The sequence below is a fragment of the Schistocerca americana genome, chromosome 5, assembly GCF_021461395.2.
Source record: "Schistocerca americana isolate TAMUIC-IGC-003095 chromosome 5, iqSchAmer2.1, whole genome shotgun sequence".
Lineage (NCBI taxonomy): Eukaryota > Metazoa > Arthropoda > Insecta > Orthoptera > Acrididae > Schistocerca > Schistocerca americana.
The window spans coordinates 133423465-133441309 of record NC_060123.1 but is presented as its reverse complement, the minus strand read 5'-3'; positions in this window follow the sequence as shown (position 1 = coordinate 133441309).

Genomic DNA, 17845 nt, shown 5'->3' with positions numbered 1-17845 from the left:
GTTCCAAATAGTATTTTTTCCCGTGAGAGAAAAAGTTTTGGTGTAACTAAAATTTGCATACTCAGAAAACGACGGTAAACATTTACGAGACCTAGAAAACCGCAGACTTGTTTTTTTGTAGATGGAACTGGAATGGCTCTGATTGCTTCTAACTTTTCAGGATCCGGCTCAATGCCTTCAGAAGAAATAATATGTCCCAAAAATTTCACCTTAGTCCTACCGAATTCAGACTTTTCCAAGTTAACTGTAGTTCCAGATTCTGCAAAAATATGTAACACACTGTTGAGGATGCGATTACGTTGTTCCCATGAGGCTTCTGCTATCAGAATATCGTCCACATATAAGGTTATGTGACGTTTTAAGAACTCAGCTAATATGGAATTTAGCCCACGAATGGATGCTACCAAAGAAATGTTCAAACAAAAAGGAATTTTCCGAAATTGATAACAAACTCCGAAACAAAGAAAAGCTGTGTATTTTCTACATTCTGGATGAAGTTCGATCTGATAAAATCTGAATCTGAGATCAATGGAAGACAACACTTTTACACCATTAAAATTTTGAAGAATTTCTTCCAACGTTTGCAGCCTGTCTGTTTCAGGAATGATGATAGTATTGATTTGTCTCGAATCTAAGACAAGCCTGATCGATCCATTTTTCTTCTCAACAACATGTAATGGATTGTTGTATCAGCTTACTGCAGGCTCAATAATTCCCTCGTCACTCATAGATTGTATTTCTGTTCTAACACGGTCCCTATAATGTGCCGGAATTACGTATGGTCTAACACAAAATTTAGTATGCTCACGAACACGAAATTGGTATTGAAATCCCGTGATTGTTCCTGTTTTGTGAGTAAAAACTGTGGAATGTGCTTGTAAAATCTCAATAAGGTCCTGCCTATCAGTGTCATTACAATTCTCAATTGTTTGAATTTTATTCTGAATTAACTCATTAGTATCAAATACGCTGTCGATATCATCCCTGTCAGTACTTGCAGAGTGATTGTTAATGTCAAGTTCCGTCGAAAATTCCGAACTGTTGTCTAACAGAAGGTAAAGCCGATTATTTTCCTCGTCATGGTTTGAGAGCCAATCTTCAAATTTCAAAGCTATTGACTTACCTTCTTTCTCTAAACTTATTTCAGCATTGAGAAAGTTTAAGATTGCTTTCTATTCATTCAAAAAGTCTACTCCCAATATAATTTCCGTCGTCAGTAATGGAACAACAAGAAAGTTCTTAGAGAAACTATGGCTTTGACAAAAGAATCCTAAGTTGGTTTGTTGGCGTACATCTACACTTTTTCCAACGATTGCACCTTGTAATTTAATCTTACGTAACGAAAGTGTGGGGCAATCATTCGATTTGTTGCATTTGCTAAAGGCTGTTTCACTAATTACTGAAATGGGACTGCCAGAGTCAAGTACTGCAGTAAATTTTACGTCATTTACCGTAATGTGAATTACAGGATATGCAATGTTGTTATGTTTTACGTCATGTTCCTGAAGTAAGATGTCCCTAACGTCTTCCATTTTTACGTAATTACTAGCCACGGCAGCTACGTCGTCAGCTTCATAAGTACGTTTTGTGGCTGCCAGCAGTGTGAGTCATTTCCTATTGTCTCTTTGTTGGCGCGCGTCGTCATTGGGATTTGGAGACCTAACTTCTACAAATTCACCTTGTCGAGAGGGCCCTGCCCTGTTTGAATCCCGCCAGGTCTGATGACATTCAGGTCTGTCGTTATGTTGGTAGTTTCCATAGTTTCTCTTTTGTTGGTCATGTGGTGGAGAATTTCTCCCGGAATCGTAACTTCGCGGTGGACCGTTGCGTCTGAAGTTATTCTGTCTCCGTTGATAATAATTATTTTGGTTTCCATATTGTCTGTTTCTCTGATTGTCTCTGCCATAGTCATTACCGCAGATAGGTGCTTTCCCTGTAATTATTACTATTCTGCCAACGGTTATCACACGGGTGGTGTCTGTTTTGGTCACGGTTTGCATTGTAAGAACAGCCTTGTCGTGTCCAGTTATTATTTCTTTCATCGCGGAATTGTGACGGATGTGACCCGTAATTGTTGTGTTCCTGTTTTCGCGTCCTGCGATTGTCAGTGTCAATTTCCAATTCTTCTAACAGTCCCTGAAAAGCTTCAGTGTCATATTTGCAACATCCTGCCAAAATAATATGTCGTAAATGTTCAGGCAATTTGATTAAGGAAATGTGGATGAGTTCTGAGGTGCTATATGGGTTTGACAGATACTGATTATTATGTAAAATGTCTTCAAAATATTTCACAAGACTGGAAAATTCAGATTGTTCGAAATGTTTCGTCATTACGATGCTATGTTTTACTTGGTCTTGTGTAGCTTGAGACCAATATGCTGAGAGGAAGGCATGATAAAATTCTCCTTCACTGTGACAATCGTTAATGACCGATCGCATTCTTACAACTGGTTCATTCTCTAAATAGCCACACATAAATTCTAATCTGTGTTCTAATGACCAGTTGGGGGGAAAATAATGAGAGAATTGATGAAGCCACGCTTGTGGATGAATGTCGTTGCCGGAATCCTTAAATGTTTTGAATTTACGTGTAGTAATAAACAGCTTATAGTCAAAATCATCATGTCGGCGAGTCGCATGTCGGTCATTGTTACGTGGTTTCGGTGGTTCCATCTCAAGATTCGGTGTACCTTGCCAATTTCTTCCATAATTTCCGAAACGCCCTGTGTTATTATTTTGTGGCTGTTCCGTATTTCTATGTCCCTCTTCCCGTATTGGAGTGCGAGTGTCCTCTGCAATATGCAATTCTTGTATTACCTGTGACAACTGATCTTGTACGTCCCGGATCTCTCTTTTGTACTGTGTATTGATTTGATTCTGATTTTGTTTGAATTTCTTAATTTGTTCATACTCTTCTGTGTCAGTGAAGGCTACCAGTCTTGTGTCATTCAGATCACCATCTACCTTGGTAGATAAGTTAGTGAAATGATCTGAAAGTTCGGCTACTTTCTCCGATAATGAACTGATTTCCTCAGTGTGTTTCTCTGAACCAAGTTTCAGAGTGTCCATTTGTGTTGAAAACGTATCTACTATGCCCTTTAAGTTTCCTTGAGTTTTTGCAAGTTGCATAACCGAATCGGTAGATGCAATTGAGTCAATTTTAACGTGCAAGGTGTCGTGATTTTTATGGACAATAGTTTGCATTTCTTTTTATGGCTGCTTCGTGATTCTGTAATGCATTTTCATGACGTGAAAAAATAGGTTGAAAATGCTCACAAATTTGTGTTTTTACGTCATTACAGACTTTTTGACATTTCGATTCGATTTTAAGTAACTCAGCAATTAAACCGTCCGCCCCAGTAGCTGAGTGGTCAGCGTGACGGATTGCCGTCCTCTGGGCCCGGGTTCGATTCCCGGCTGGGTCGGAGATTTTCTCCGCTCAGGGACTGGGTGTTGTGTTGTGTTCATCATCATTTCATCCCCATCCAGCGTGCAGGTCGCCCAATGTGGCGCCGAATGTAATAAGACCTGCGCCATGGCGGCCGGACCTGCCCCGCAAGGGGCCTCCCGGCCAATGACGCCAAACGCTCATCATCATCAGCAATTAAACCTTCACGTGTTTGTTCAAGTGTGGTGTCTAACTTTTGAAGATTTTACTCCATTGTGTCTAACTTTTGAAGATTTTGTTCCATTGTGTCTAACTGTTGCTATGTTTGTCTCTGATTTTGTTTCATTTGTTGCATTAATTGCAATAATAATTGTAATGTTGATGCATTAATTTGTTCTGAAAGCAGTGCTGATATTCAAGGCAATAAAAGCGGGTTAAAAGCTGTGAGCTATCTGGGGAAGTTAACCTTGCATTACTGAGCAACTGTTTCATCAGGTATCCAGTCTAACTTACCAAATTCCCAACCAGACTAACATTAATTATAATCTTTTAGTAGTCATCTTACGATAACCGGTGATATATATATGAAAAGACAATTTAAATAAAAAGAAATAAATCAGTTTATATTTGGACATTTATTTTAACATTGATCATTGTTCTGTTAAAATTTCAGCATATTAAACTTGATTCATAACTAAAAAAATGGTTCAAATGGCTCTGAGCACTATGGGACTTAACATCTATGGTCATCAGTCCCCTAGAACGTAGAACTACTTAAACCTAACTAACCTAAGGACATCACACAACACCCAGTCATCACGAGGCAGAGAAATCCCTGACCCCGCCGGGAATCGAACCCGGGAACCCGGGCGTGGGAAGCGAGAACGCTACCGCACGACCACGAGCTGCGGACCGATTCATATCTAAACTGGTGCCTTATTTAGGATTGTGAAAATGTGAGTTTTTAATCTTATGGAACACATCAAATATGGAGTCAAGATTGGGAGACTGCATACAACACTGCATTCATAAAATAACACACAAAGAACGTTGAAATATATGAAGAGTAAATTAACCACAACCAACCGATGTAATTTTCACCCAATGAAGTTACGTTCGTAGCGCAATCCTGTCCATCATGAAATTACCACACACTGATATACTAAATTCATACAAACTCTCTGTGAAATCTTCCCGAAAAGAATAGCTGAGGGCTACTTTTGTGATTACACTACATGCTTCACATGGTCAACTTGATTTACACAAAGGGTGTAACTCAACAATAATTTTGATAATTAAAATAAATTACATCGAAACACAAATTACAAAAGAAAAACTTCGAACTGGTTACTATCGTCTTACTATTAACCTGATGGGTCAAACAATTGTATAAGCACGTGGTACTGGTCTCACAAAGTACACCACACGTGGGTTGAGCATAAAGAAAAGTTGCTATATTGAAAAATATTGTCAAGACGAGACGTTATAATCTCACGCACATTCGCATTTAAGATTGATGATCTTAGTTAGAGTTACGGATCATCCACACGTGGTTCCACTTTACTCACAAAGTAGTGACAAAGCAACTACTGGAAGATATTCTGAACTTCACACTCGAATTACACTGCGTTGCAACGTTAAGATAACATTAGATATTTTAGATATAAACCTGAAATAAAGGTGATTAAATTTTCAGTTAGGCTGAACTTAAGAAATCCATTGTCCTACGGACTTAGCAGAGAGGCGCTTAGCGAGAGATCTTACCACTTCAGACGTTCGCCGCGGACCAACTGCCTGGGCGCCTACCGAGGGTGCTTAACAGATACCAAACGTAAGTGACCAGAGTGGCAGCTTCCTACACCAACATGACAAGGGACAGACAGGACCATACTAAGAATAGAAACCTCTCTGCTTTTAGAAAGCGTAGCTACCTGTTCCGACGTTGGTCCTATTGTTCTCTAGCAGACAGGCTTGTCTGCTACCATCAAGCACGCAACTAGAAATACATTTGCTCATTCATCCTTTCACACAGAAGGGAAGGGGGATGACAGTATTTTATCATATACAGTATATAAAAGAAAGCGGATGTAGGTTCCGTATGAGACTGTGTGGCATGAATTACATATAAACTGTGTTTTAAAGTGTAGTAGTGTGACAGATCATTCTTGATTATGTGTAAAAGTAACACGTTCCACTGCTCAGTCTCCTCCCAGATAGCCAGAAACACCACAGTAAATTTAGAAGTGGAATGTATTCCGTAAATGACAACAGCTTTAAAAAATTAACATGAAAGGAATCCAACAGAGACCTTTCATAATGTATTAGTGTCTGGAATCTGTTCCTCTATGCTTTTCGGCAGTGCATTTGCACCGGCAACATTCAAATTTTGACAAGCAGAAAATGTGTCTTGACTTATTTGAGAAAACGGTGAGGACCCAAAACCTGACTCTACAGTATTTGCAAGATTGTGTCCTGTCATTTCGGATTCCTGAGGCGAGCTGTTTCCGACCGATCGATCGATAATGCTTCCTTATTCACTAATTGTTTCACTGTCTACACCATTATTTGCCACCTGCTCCATTTCCCTATGCACAATTACCAAATTACTATGCTGAATGTCCATTAATTCATTACACCGTGGTGCTGATAAGCTACAATCATCGTTAGTATCATTTCTCAATTTACTTTCGAGCCTAGTGTTACGTTTTTCACACGTCATAATTATCACGTATTTCGCACGATAACAAGAAAAGCACAATTTGAAGAGCAAAAACAAGAAAACACATTAGCATAGCACTGAAAATAATATCTCGTTAATTGGAAGCGCAGCTGCGAAATACTTGGTGCAAATCCACATGCATGCCACAACTGTTTTACTGTACAACAATGAAAAACTACAACTACAAAGGAAATTCTCTATATAATTATGCGCTAGCAATAAACAATAGCTACACTAATTACACAAACTACAAGGAAAAAATGAGAAGATTCCAGTGAGGTATCCTCGGCTAAGTGTCGACATATCAAACATCCCCTTTGAAAAATTTGTGAATTACTGTGCTGATAAATCTCTACGTTGTTTGATTTTCAAACAGCTGAGCAAAACTGAACGTAGCAAGACATTACTCTCTTTACTTATTCTGATCAACACTAAACTGACACACAATATTTTTAGCGCAACGCAATCTGGCTTTCAATAATCCCTACAAAAGAATGGCCGTGACTAACAATAACCTATACCTTCGTTACTTGAACTACTGCAATACAGCGAGAGTCAATACTGACAGCTAAATAAAAGATTCTAACTACTGAAGGCACTAACTACTGATAGGCATAGTTAGCAAATGAAAGATTTTGATAGAGAACAAACAATTTATCTACCTTAATAATATTCCAAAGCCATCATATATATATATATCAGTTCATGATATCCAGTATTACAAATTTACTCTTTCTGGTGGACACACATCTAGATCGTCCACTCTTAAAATTCTGCCATCTCTCTCCCCACATCTACCACAGCTGGCGGCTCACCTAAAACTGCGCAATACTACGCGCTGTTCACATCCAACACATCCAACTGCCCAACACTACAACAGCGAATATTCCAACAATGCCAACCAGCCACAGACTGCACAGCGCACAGTCAATGATTTTCATACAGAGCGCTACGTGACGTTACCAACAGGAAAACCTAAACAGCCTACTTACACATTAAGAATGGCATGCTGCGTTCTGTTATCTAGGAACTCTTCACTCCAGTCACACAACTGGTCTGATAGTCCATATGCTCTTACTTTGTTCATTAAACGACTGTGGGAACTGTATCAAATGCCTTGCGGAAGTCAAGAAACACGGCATCTACCTGGGAACCCGTGCTATGGCCCTCTGAGTCTCGCGGACGAATAGCGCGAGCTGGGTTTCACACGATCGTCTTTTTCGAAACCCATTCTGATTCCTACAGAGTAGATTTCTAGTCTCCAGAAAAATCATTATACTCGAACATAATACGTGTTCCAAAATTCTACAACTGATCGACGTTAGAGATATAGGTTTATAGTTCCGCACATCTGTTCGACGTCCCTTCTCGAAAACGGGGAAGACCTGTGCCCTTTTCCAATCTTTTGGAACGCTACGCTCTTGTAGAGACCTAGGGTACACCACTGCAAGGAGGGGGGCAAGTTCCTTCGCGTACTCTGTGTAAAATTCGAAGAAGATACGCGCATGTCGACACTGTATAGTTTAGTGAGCTCGAGAGCGTTATGCATATGCTCGCAAAACTCCGGTGGCAGACGCCATAAGAGACACGTAGTACGTCATGAAGATGTTAAATGTAGGAAAGCGTACATTCCAAGAAGAGTCTGACATCATTTACTTCATCGCACATACAGGGTGAGCCGTCGCAGCTTTTGTCGACAGGTCGCATGTGTAGTCTCTGTGACTCTGAACGTAGTTCAGAAGACACGGGCGGCGTATTTTAAGGCTTTTCTGCGAGCGAGCGGCGATAGATAGAAGACAGAAAGATTCGCGACTACATTCGGAAGGCCTCTGTGGCCAGTGTGGGCGACCGGCTACATGACGGCAGTGTATCATTCACCTGCAGTCTGCCACTGGAAGACCTATGGAGCTCCTCTGTCTTGAGGTACCGGGTTCCTGCTTTGGTCAGCGCATTTTGAAACGTTCGTATTGTGGTGAATGTGGGCACTCGGCTGATAGAACAGTTACAGTTGGTTTGTTGCCTACCATTGGAAATATCTCGTGAGACTGTGCACTTGTACCGATGGTTGCTACAGCAAGTCGATCCAAATTAGTTGCACCGTACGTAACTACGTCCTGCACAGCCCAGGTGTTGATTAAACCGAGTTCTCATTTAAAACTTAAGTTGTTTCTTCAGGGGTATGTAGCAAGACTTTTTGATCAAAGTTGTTTCAGGGGATAAATGTACCTTTGTGGGTGTTCTACATTTTGTCCGTACAGATAACGAATTCAGACAGTTTTTAATAAAGTGTTGTTTTAAAGATTAATTACACCCGTGATGCTCTAATTCAGATCTGAATGTACACTGGAGGACGGTCTTACCGTAAACATTATTATAAACAGATAAATGGGCTTCCCCCCAACCCCCATGCCTTCCCCGCCCTATATAAACTAAGCTTTTGCATTTGCAGCCTGTGGGGGTGCTAAACACTTTGCTTAAATGTTTTGTAATTCCCTTTGTTTTTATTATTGGTATTTTTGTATAAAGATTTTTAAAGAGTTTATCTGTGTGTTATAGAAGTCGTGTCTACTGCGCTAAATTGATCAGCCTTCCGCTACGTAGCGTTCGGTGCCTGGAACAACTGCCGGCCTTTTGTGGCCGAGCGGTTCTAGGCGCTTCAGTCAGGAACTGCGCTGCTGCTCCTGTCGCAGGTCCGAATCCTGCCTCAGGCTTGGGTGTGTGCGATGTCCTTAGGTTAGTTAGGCATAAGTAGTTCTAAGCCTAGGAGACTAATGACCTCAGATGTTAAGTCCCGCAGTGCTTAGAGCCATTTGAACCATCTAAGCCTGGAATAATTGGACAGGTTTGAGTCCTGCTCCATTTCTTGTATTGTCATTGAACTCAACCAGACTTTTGATGACGTCTGGATTAGATTAAACAAGTTAATATTTGAGCGTGCACACTCACTCATCACACTTACACACATACATGCACACAATATACAGGGTGATTCAAAAAGAACACCACAACTTTAAAAATGTGTATTTAATGAAAGAAACATAATATAACCTTCTGTTACACATCATTACAAAGAGTATTTAAAAAGGTTTTTTTTTCAGTCAAAAACAAGTTCAGAGATGTTCAATATGGCCCCCTCCAGACACTAGAGCAATATCAACCCGATAGTCCAACTCGTTCCACACTCTCTGTAGCATATCAGGCGTAACAGTTTGGATAGCTGCTGTTATTTCTCGTTTCAAATCATCAATGGTGGCTGGGAGAGGTGGCCGAAACACCATATCCTTCACATACCCCCATAAGAAAAAAATCGCAGGGGGTAAGATCAGGGCTTCTTGGAGGCCAGTGATGAAGTGCTCTGTCACGGGCTGCCTGGCGGCCAATCCATCGTCTCGGGTAGTTGACGTAAACTGTTTACACCAACGTTTAATACACCACCTATCAGGAGGTTTAACACCATACTTCGTTCGAAATGCACGCTGCACAACTGTCGTCGATTCACTTCTGCCGTACTCAATAACACAAAAAGCTTTCTGTTGAGCGGTCGCCATCTTAGCATCAACAGACGCTGACGCCTAGTCAACAGCGCCTCAAGCGAACAAATGTACAACTAAATGAAATTTTATAGCTCCCTTAATTCGCCGACAGATAGTGCTTAGCTCTGCCTTTTGTCGTTGCAGAGTTTTAAATTCCTAAAGTTGTGGTATTCTTTTTGAATCGCCCTGTATTGTTGTGAAATTTACGTTTAATAAAAATTAAGCCATTCTTCCCGCAAAATAATGGCAACTTCAGGTACCGATGATCGAGATGGACAGCGATCATCCACCCTTGTTTCCAAAGTAAAAAATTGGTTCAAATGGCTCTGAGCACTATAGGACTTAACATCTGAGGTCATCAGTCCCCTAGAACTCAGAACTACTTAAACCTAACTAACCTAAGGACATCACACACAACCATGCCCGAGGCAAGATTTGAACCTGCGACCGTAGCAATCGCGTGGTTCCGGACTAAAGCACCTAGAACCGCTCGGGCACCGCGGCCGGCTCTCCAAAGTACACCACAAAGTCTCAGTAACGGAATGCTACGCTGTTACTGCCCAAATCATCACAGAATCCCTGACAAGTTTCACACTTTGGACGTAAATTCGACCACAAGTTGCAAACAGTGTGAAGCAAGGCCCATCCGACTAAATGACTTTCTTCCACTGCTTCGTAGTCCAGGTTTTATGGCGTCGGCCAAGTTTCCGTGTTACGGCCATTTGCGTCACCGATGAGTGGTTTTGGAATTCCAACTCATCCTTTGTGTATTTTTGGTGCTCACAGCATTCGCGAGTGCAACTTTCAGTTCTGCAGCAATCGTCCACAATTTTTTGTGACAATCTACTGTAATGACCGTCTGTCAAAATCACGAAGCACAGACTTCCTCCCGCGTTGTGGGTTATCGTATGATGATCATCCGCTTTTCGTGTATGCGGTATCTTTGATACTGTGCCTCTTGGTACACCAAATACTTCAGCTACTACAGAAGCACTCACAATACGAGCATCAACAATTTGCCCGCGTTCGAATTCTATTAGTTCCGACATAACGCACTCAGGGCTGCACAAAACACTGTTCTGACCACAACTGACATCTGAAACGTATTGAGGACGCTGCACAGGTGCCGTCTGTGATCAAATACAACAGCGCAACGTGCAGGTTAGACTAGCTTCTACTTTTACGTTCCAGCATGCATTTGTCAGTGTTCCCATATTTTTGTTCAGCGCTAGAACATTTTACGAAACGACCATGCATCACATCTCCTAAGAATGCTTGCCGACACTCGTTGTTCGCTAGCAGTAAGCGTGTATGAAAACGGAAGGGGAGCAATGACAGTGGTGCGAGATGTGCCCTCTGCCACACACCGTAAGGCGGGTTGCGGAGTACAGACGAAGACGTAGTAGAAGCCGCGTAGGAGCGCGTTCTCGGAATTTGGCCTTCCTGGCTACGGACCTGCCGTGTAGGTATGGGGACTCATTCAACCGGGAGGCCGAGTTGCATCACGCTGAAGGCAGGCAAATGATCGGCTGGCCGCGTTCCGGAACGACATTGGAGAAAACGCGTTCGCGCTAGCGGCGAAATCCCACCTGAGGCCGCCAGCAGCCTCAGGCTGGCTCCGTGCTTCCCCGCGCATTGCCTGTCGTTTCCTCGTCGCTGGCCTCACCTTACCGATACCTGGTATACATTACGGTCAGGGATTCTTAATACGCGCCTAGGTTTGACTTCTCAACAAGGAATTGGTTTTATTGCTTCTGACCAGACTCTCCTGTGGACGGGTGGACCATGGTCGTGTTGACTAACCACTCGAGCCTAAGGATCAGTCGCTAAACACTGCGCTATCTTATTTATCTTTTGTTCCTAACTTTGTTCCAATATAAAATCATATCGCCTTGCAACGAAAATACCTAACAGCTTAGTAAATGCGAAAATATGAGTAGGTCATCTTGTGTAATGACTCACGGATCATGCAAACGGACATCGGATGACGTGAACCGTTTCTGCTTTCGAACAAATTTACTCATATCGCAGCAAAACATAGTATTTTATACAGATCGTTTACAGTCTACGTGTAAAATACACACATCAAAAAAAGTTTTGCATCACCTCAGTTCCCAGAACTCCTGGAGATAAACGTTGACTGTGGATGTTGTATCACAGACACAGTCCCTTTGACTGTTCAGAGATGTCAATAAACCCACCCAAAGATGTAAACAACCATGCATGAGCAGCGCCTATTAGACGGAGGGGATCCGACAGCCGATCAGTGCCAGTCATTCCACCAGGAAGGAGGTACATAGCTCGTGTTGTCTGTAGTTCAACCATGCCTAGGCGCTCAGTACCGCCGTTCGATCGCGTCCGTATTGTTACTTTGTGCCAGGAAGGGCTCTCAACGAGGGAAGTGTCCAGGCGTCTCGGAGTGAACCAAAGCGATGTTGTTCTCACATAGAGGAGATACAGAGAGACAGGAACTGTCGATGACATGCCTCGCTCAGGCCGCCCAAGGGCTACTACTGCAATGGATGACCTCTACCTACGGATTATGGCTCAGAGGAACCCTGAGAGTAACGCCACCATGTTGAATAATGCTTTTCACGCATCCACAGGACGTCGTGTTATGACTCAAACTGTGCGGAATAGGCTGCATGATGTGCAACTTCACTCCCGACATCCATGCCGAGGTCCATCTTTGCAACCACGACACCGGGCAGCGCGGTACAGATGGGCCCAACAACAAGGCCAATGAACCACACAGGATTGGCATCACGTTCGCTTCACCGATGAGTGTCGCACATGCCACCAACCAGACAAAGGGGTGGCATTATGTGGGACCGACGTACGCCGCTGGTGGTCATGGAAAGCGTCGTAACGGCTGTACGATACGTGAATGCCATCCTCCGATCGATAGTGAAACCATATTGGCAGCATATAGGCGAGGCATTCGTCCTCAAGGATGACATTTCGCGCCCCCATCGTACACATCTTGTGTATGACTTCCTTCAGGATATCGACATCGCTCGACTATGTTCTCCAGACATGAACCCTAACGAACATGCCTCCGATACATTGAAAAGGGCTATTTATGGATGTCGTGACGCACCAACCACTCTGGGGGATCTACGCCGAATCGCCGTTGAGGAGTGGGACAATCTGGACCAAAAGTGCCTTGATGAACTTGTGGATAGTATGCCACGACAAATACAAGCATGCATCAATGCAAGAGACGTACTACTGGGTATTAGACGTACCAGTGTGTACAGCTATCTGGACCACCACCTCTGAAGGTCTCGCTGTATGGTGGTACAGCATGCAATGTGTGGTTTTATGAGCAATAAAAAGGACGTAAATGATGTTTATGTTGATCTCTATTCCAATTTTCTGCACAGGTTCCGGAACTCTCGGAACCGAGGTGATGCAAAACTTTTTTGATGTGTGTATATCACACTTAACCTGACTGGAATATAAATCTATCTGTGTAGCTTTGTGGTATTAGATATCATTTTCGTCTACTTTTTACTCTAGAAGTATTTCTTTAGCTTAAATAGGTGCTCACTCGAGCAATTTTCATCTTTTCTGCCAGATAATTTTTATTTGTTGCAAAATAAATGAGGGGAAGTGAAAGCAACAGTATCCTATCTTCTCCTGAGAGGCGTGGAACGAAGCGTACGCGAAGAATTATGCGCTTGTGTCCTTGTACCATAATGGTGAACAAAACGGTGAGTATCAAAGAATCAGTGGTGTAGACTACATTATTAAACTATTCTGCGATAACCATTTTTCATTTATGTTAAAAATAGACGAAAGGGAAATTCTAACAGCAGCAACATAATCAGAAAGTCTTTTTTTCTTGGTGACTGATTGCGCGTAGGTAGGTGATACATTTCAGGAAACGGAGCTGCATAAAAGGTATTATTGTGAGCGTAATCGAACACAACTGCAGGCATCGTTTTAGCCAAATTTATACTAATTTGTATTCGTAAATATAAGTATTCATAAGTATTGATTCAAACAAGGTAATATACATAGTGAAATTTATTTCTACGTCGTGTTGATCAAGCAAAACTGCTCAATATGGATTCAAGCGAACACATCTCTAAACTAATTGAATAATTAAATAGTCTGACATTATCAATGACAAAAATGGTAGATTAGTAAGAGAAATTAACCACAGAAGTGAATACTATGATAGATTCATGAAAGTAATTCGCAAATTCACAAAAAAATCAACCACACTCATAGAGCCTTCGTCCGAGCCTGATATTCTGACGGAAGTAATAGAAAAAACGTCATTAAATACATTCAGAGAGCAAGAACAAGGTTTAGATAATAAATGTCAAGAATAGGAACAAAATTTATAGGCAAAAATTATTAACAGTATCAGATTATGACTTAGAAGAACTTCGGTGGTACGTGATGGTATTGAAATGTTAGAAGACGATCGATTGCCATGAGAAACAAATGACCACACGCATGACATAAATAACATAAGAGGGTGTTGGCTGTTGCACAACAACCACATGTACCAACCTGATTACCGCAACTGGAGGAACAGAGGACAACAGCGATGTAATAATAGTAACAATAATAATACACACGAACAGAATAATGGAGATTCGAACCAGAGTGAACAAGAGCGGACGGGAAAACTAAGGACAGTCAGTCATAGCCCCGAATTTATGGCCAAAGCTATAGGAAGAAGCAGTACGAATGAAATAAAACTATTACATTAGAACAACAGGGAACAGATTGAAGAATTAAGAAATTAAACAAGAAATTAAGTAGTCAGCAGTTAACTTGTATATAAACGGAATGAGTCAAACCAGTTGTGAAAACAGATTCTGCAGATGTGCTTTGCAATCTGAATGAAAACAAGAAATATTAACTTTGCCAGTCGGAAGCATAAAACTGATAGGTGCTGTTGGACAGAACCAGGCTTACTAAGCTGCAAGTCTCTTTATAATTAGAGTTGAATGAAAGGAAAGTGCAACATTCGGTTTTGGTGGTTCGAGATTTGCTAGTTGATTGTATTTTAGGGACTGATATTTTACAGGAGAAGGATGCAAAGATCAACTTCTCTGCAAGTTAATAATTTACCAGTGTATTAGGGATTTTATTGAGGTTGATTTGCTAAGATCCAACACCACATACAGAAGGTTCTGTGATCAAATAAAAATACGAGTAGTAGGTACTAAAAGTAAGCCACTACGTGAAGCATATGAGATGGAATCGATTGAAATGAATGTGATGGAAGTGACTGGAGAAAAGATAAATGAAGCACATTATTTACTGTGCATGCCATGTACGAGCCAAAGCTGAGGATGTAGAGTGTGATTATTTAGTTGTTTTTGAGGAATGGCCTGATATAGTTAAAGAATACGAATGTAATCTTAATGTAAAACCCCTTGAGCCATTTCGTCTTCCCACATAAGTTAGATTCCCAAACCACTGACAATTCGAAGATTCCATATTGTAATCTATTTTTGGTTGCAACAAAATCAGGAGGAGGAAATCGATTAGTTTTTGGATGCAAGAGAACATCAGTAAAATTTTAGCACCATTAACGACATCTTCAGAATATTAGGAAGGGCATTTACAGAGATTTCAAAGAGTATGGTACATTCAGATTTGCTGAAAGAAGTTACCAATTTAAAGTTCTACCGTTTGGTTTGAATATAAGAGCAAATGTATTTATTGCAGGCTTGGAGGAAGCATTGGGACCACAATTATTGGACTGAGTGCACATGTATATTGACGACTTGTTAATAGCTACTTCAACATGGAACGAAAGTCCGGAATTAATAAACCAGGTACTACAAGCATTTCGAAGAGCTGGAGTGATAGAAAAAATTAAAAAGTGTAAGTTCGGAAGGAAGGAGATTAGATTTCTTGGTCATATAATCTCATCAGTAGGAACAATCCCCGATCAAAGCAGTACAAAATTTTCTTACACCATCCATTAAAAAAAGATTAAAGTCACTCCTCAGTTCATGTTCCTTCTACTGAAGATTTATTTCAAGGCAGGCATTGCATAGTGAAGCTTCGAACTGACTGCTAAAGAAAGATATGATGTGGGAATGGACAGCTTAAAGGCATTCAGCTTTCTCGATATAATCAAACAGGAACTGAGTCAAGCCAAGATGTTATATTACTCAGATTTAAGCCTTGGTTTTGGATTAACATCTGATGCTTTGTGTGTTGGAGTAGGAGATTATTTGTTTGAAATTAAACTATTAACAGATGACCGACATTTTCCACCAATAGATTCACAAGAAGACTGTTAACAGATTCTGAGACGTCATATTCCACCAGCTAATTTGAAGCTTTAGGCGTAGTATAAGCACGCAACAGATTTCATTTTTATTTAGAGGTCATCATTCCAAAATACACAGTGACTATGAAGCACTATGTTTTCTACTCAGCTGTAAACTGCTACATGCAGGTTTAGCACATTGTACTTCATCTCTAATGGAATACAGTTTTGAAATAATTTATATTAAAGGAAAACAAAAGATCGTTGCAGTTGCATTATAATGTTTACTGAAAATACTAGAAGAATCTTCTTTGTGTAAGAGACCGGTGAAGTAAAAGTTTTATTGTAGAAGATAGAAAATACCGAAAATACTTTTTGGAAACGTAAAAATATGAATCAGATCATAGTGAAAGAAATTCTGAAAACTGAATCAAATAACAGGCTTACCGCTCACTACATCCTGGACCAAGAAGTATTATTTTATAGAAGAAAGTCTGAAACAGATCATTGGCTAGTGTGCGTTCCTTCGGAGGCAAAAAACAAATTTATTTGGCATATACACTATGTGTAGGGATACTTAAACATCATATAATGTTCAACGCAGTTAAATGAATACTGTTACCTCCAGGACCTGTGGAGTAAGGTACAGAATGATTTTAAATCTAGTGTATTATGTCAGAAAACAAAAGCAAGTAGAGGGTGTACATAATGTCCGGGAACATTTTCAATTGTTTATTACTCAAGAAACAGACATTGAACAGACATCTACATATGTCATTTTGAAGTGAAGCCCTGAAAGTTTATATATATATATATATATATATATATATATATATATATATATATATATATATATATATAAATACCGCCACAGCGTAGTTTGGTAATTTGCCGATAGCGCTAGTCGCAAATATGGCGAGTTCAGGTGCGGAGCGCGGTTTCTGTGTTCGACAAAAACAAGTGCAAGGAGTCCAAAGAAATATGTGCGTCTTGCATCTCGTAAACTCGAAATGGCTCCAATGACAGTGTGGAAAGTCTTGCGACAGGAGCTGCCTATGAAACCATTCAAATTGGAGCTCGTGCAGAAGCTCAATGACGACGCCAAAGACAAGCGTTTTGAGTTTTGTTCACAGTTGCATCAATTGAATAAGGATGGGGATGGCACTGTTGATCGCTTAATTTTTAGCGACGAAACCACTTTTCACACTAATGGGAAAGTGAACAGCTATAATTGTCGAATCTGGGGCACAAAGCATCCACACGAATGTTTTTTGTGCCTTGTCACGTCGAAAACTGTAACTGGCCATTCTTCTTCGCCGAGAGCACTGTTACTAGATATTCCTACTTAGACATGTTGCAGGAATGGCTGATGCCTCAAATGAAATCGGACTCTCCATTCATCTTTCAGCAGGATGGGGCTCTACCCTATTTTCATCGCGAAGTTCGTGGGTACCTAAACACGGAGCTGCCGCATCGATGGATCGTCCGTGCTACAGAAGGGGACAGCTGTTTCAAGAAATGGCCTCCCCGATCACCAGATTTCACTCTGTGTGACTTTTTTCTGCGGGGACAGAATAAAGATCTGGTGTATGTACCGCCTCTACCACGTGATGTAGCAGACCTCCAGAGTATGGAAGCGACTGCCACAGTCGACGATGCCATGCTGGGATGGGTATGGCACGAATTCGATTACCGTATTGACGTCTGCCAGGTCAACCATGGTTCGCATATCAAATGTTTGTAAAAAAACTTTCACAGTTTCTCTTCAAAATGCAATATGTATGACATCTGCACAATGTTTAGTTCTTGTGCAATAAATAATTGAAAGTGTTTCCGGACTTTATATATACCCTGTAATAAATGCAGAAAAGGGAATTACATCAAATTATCTTCACTGGACCATTGGAAGCAGTTGCTGTGGATACTCGTGCTGGTTTACCGAAGGGACGAGGGGG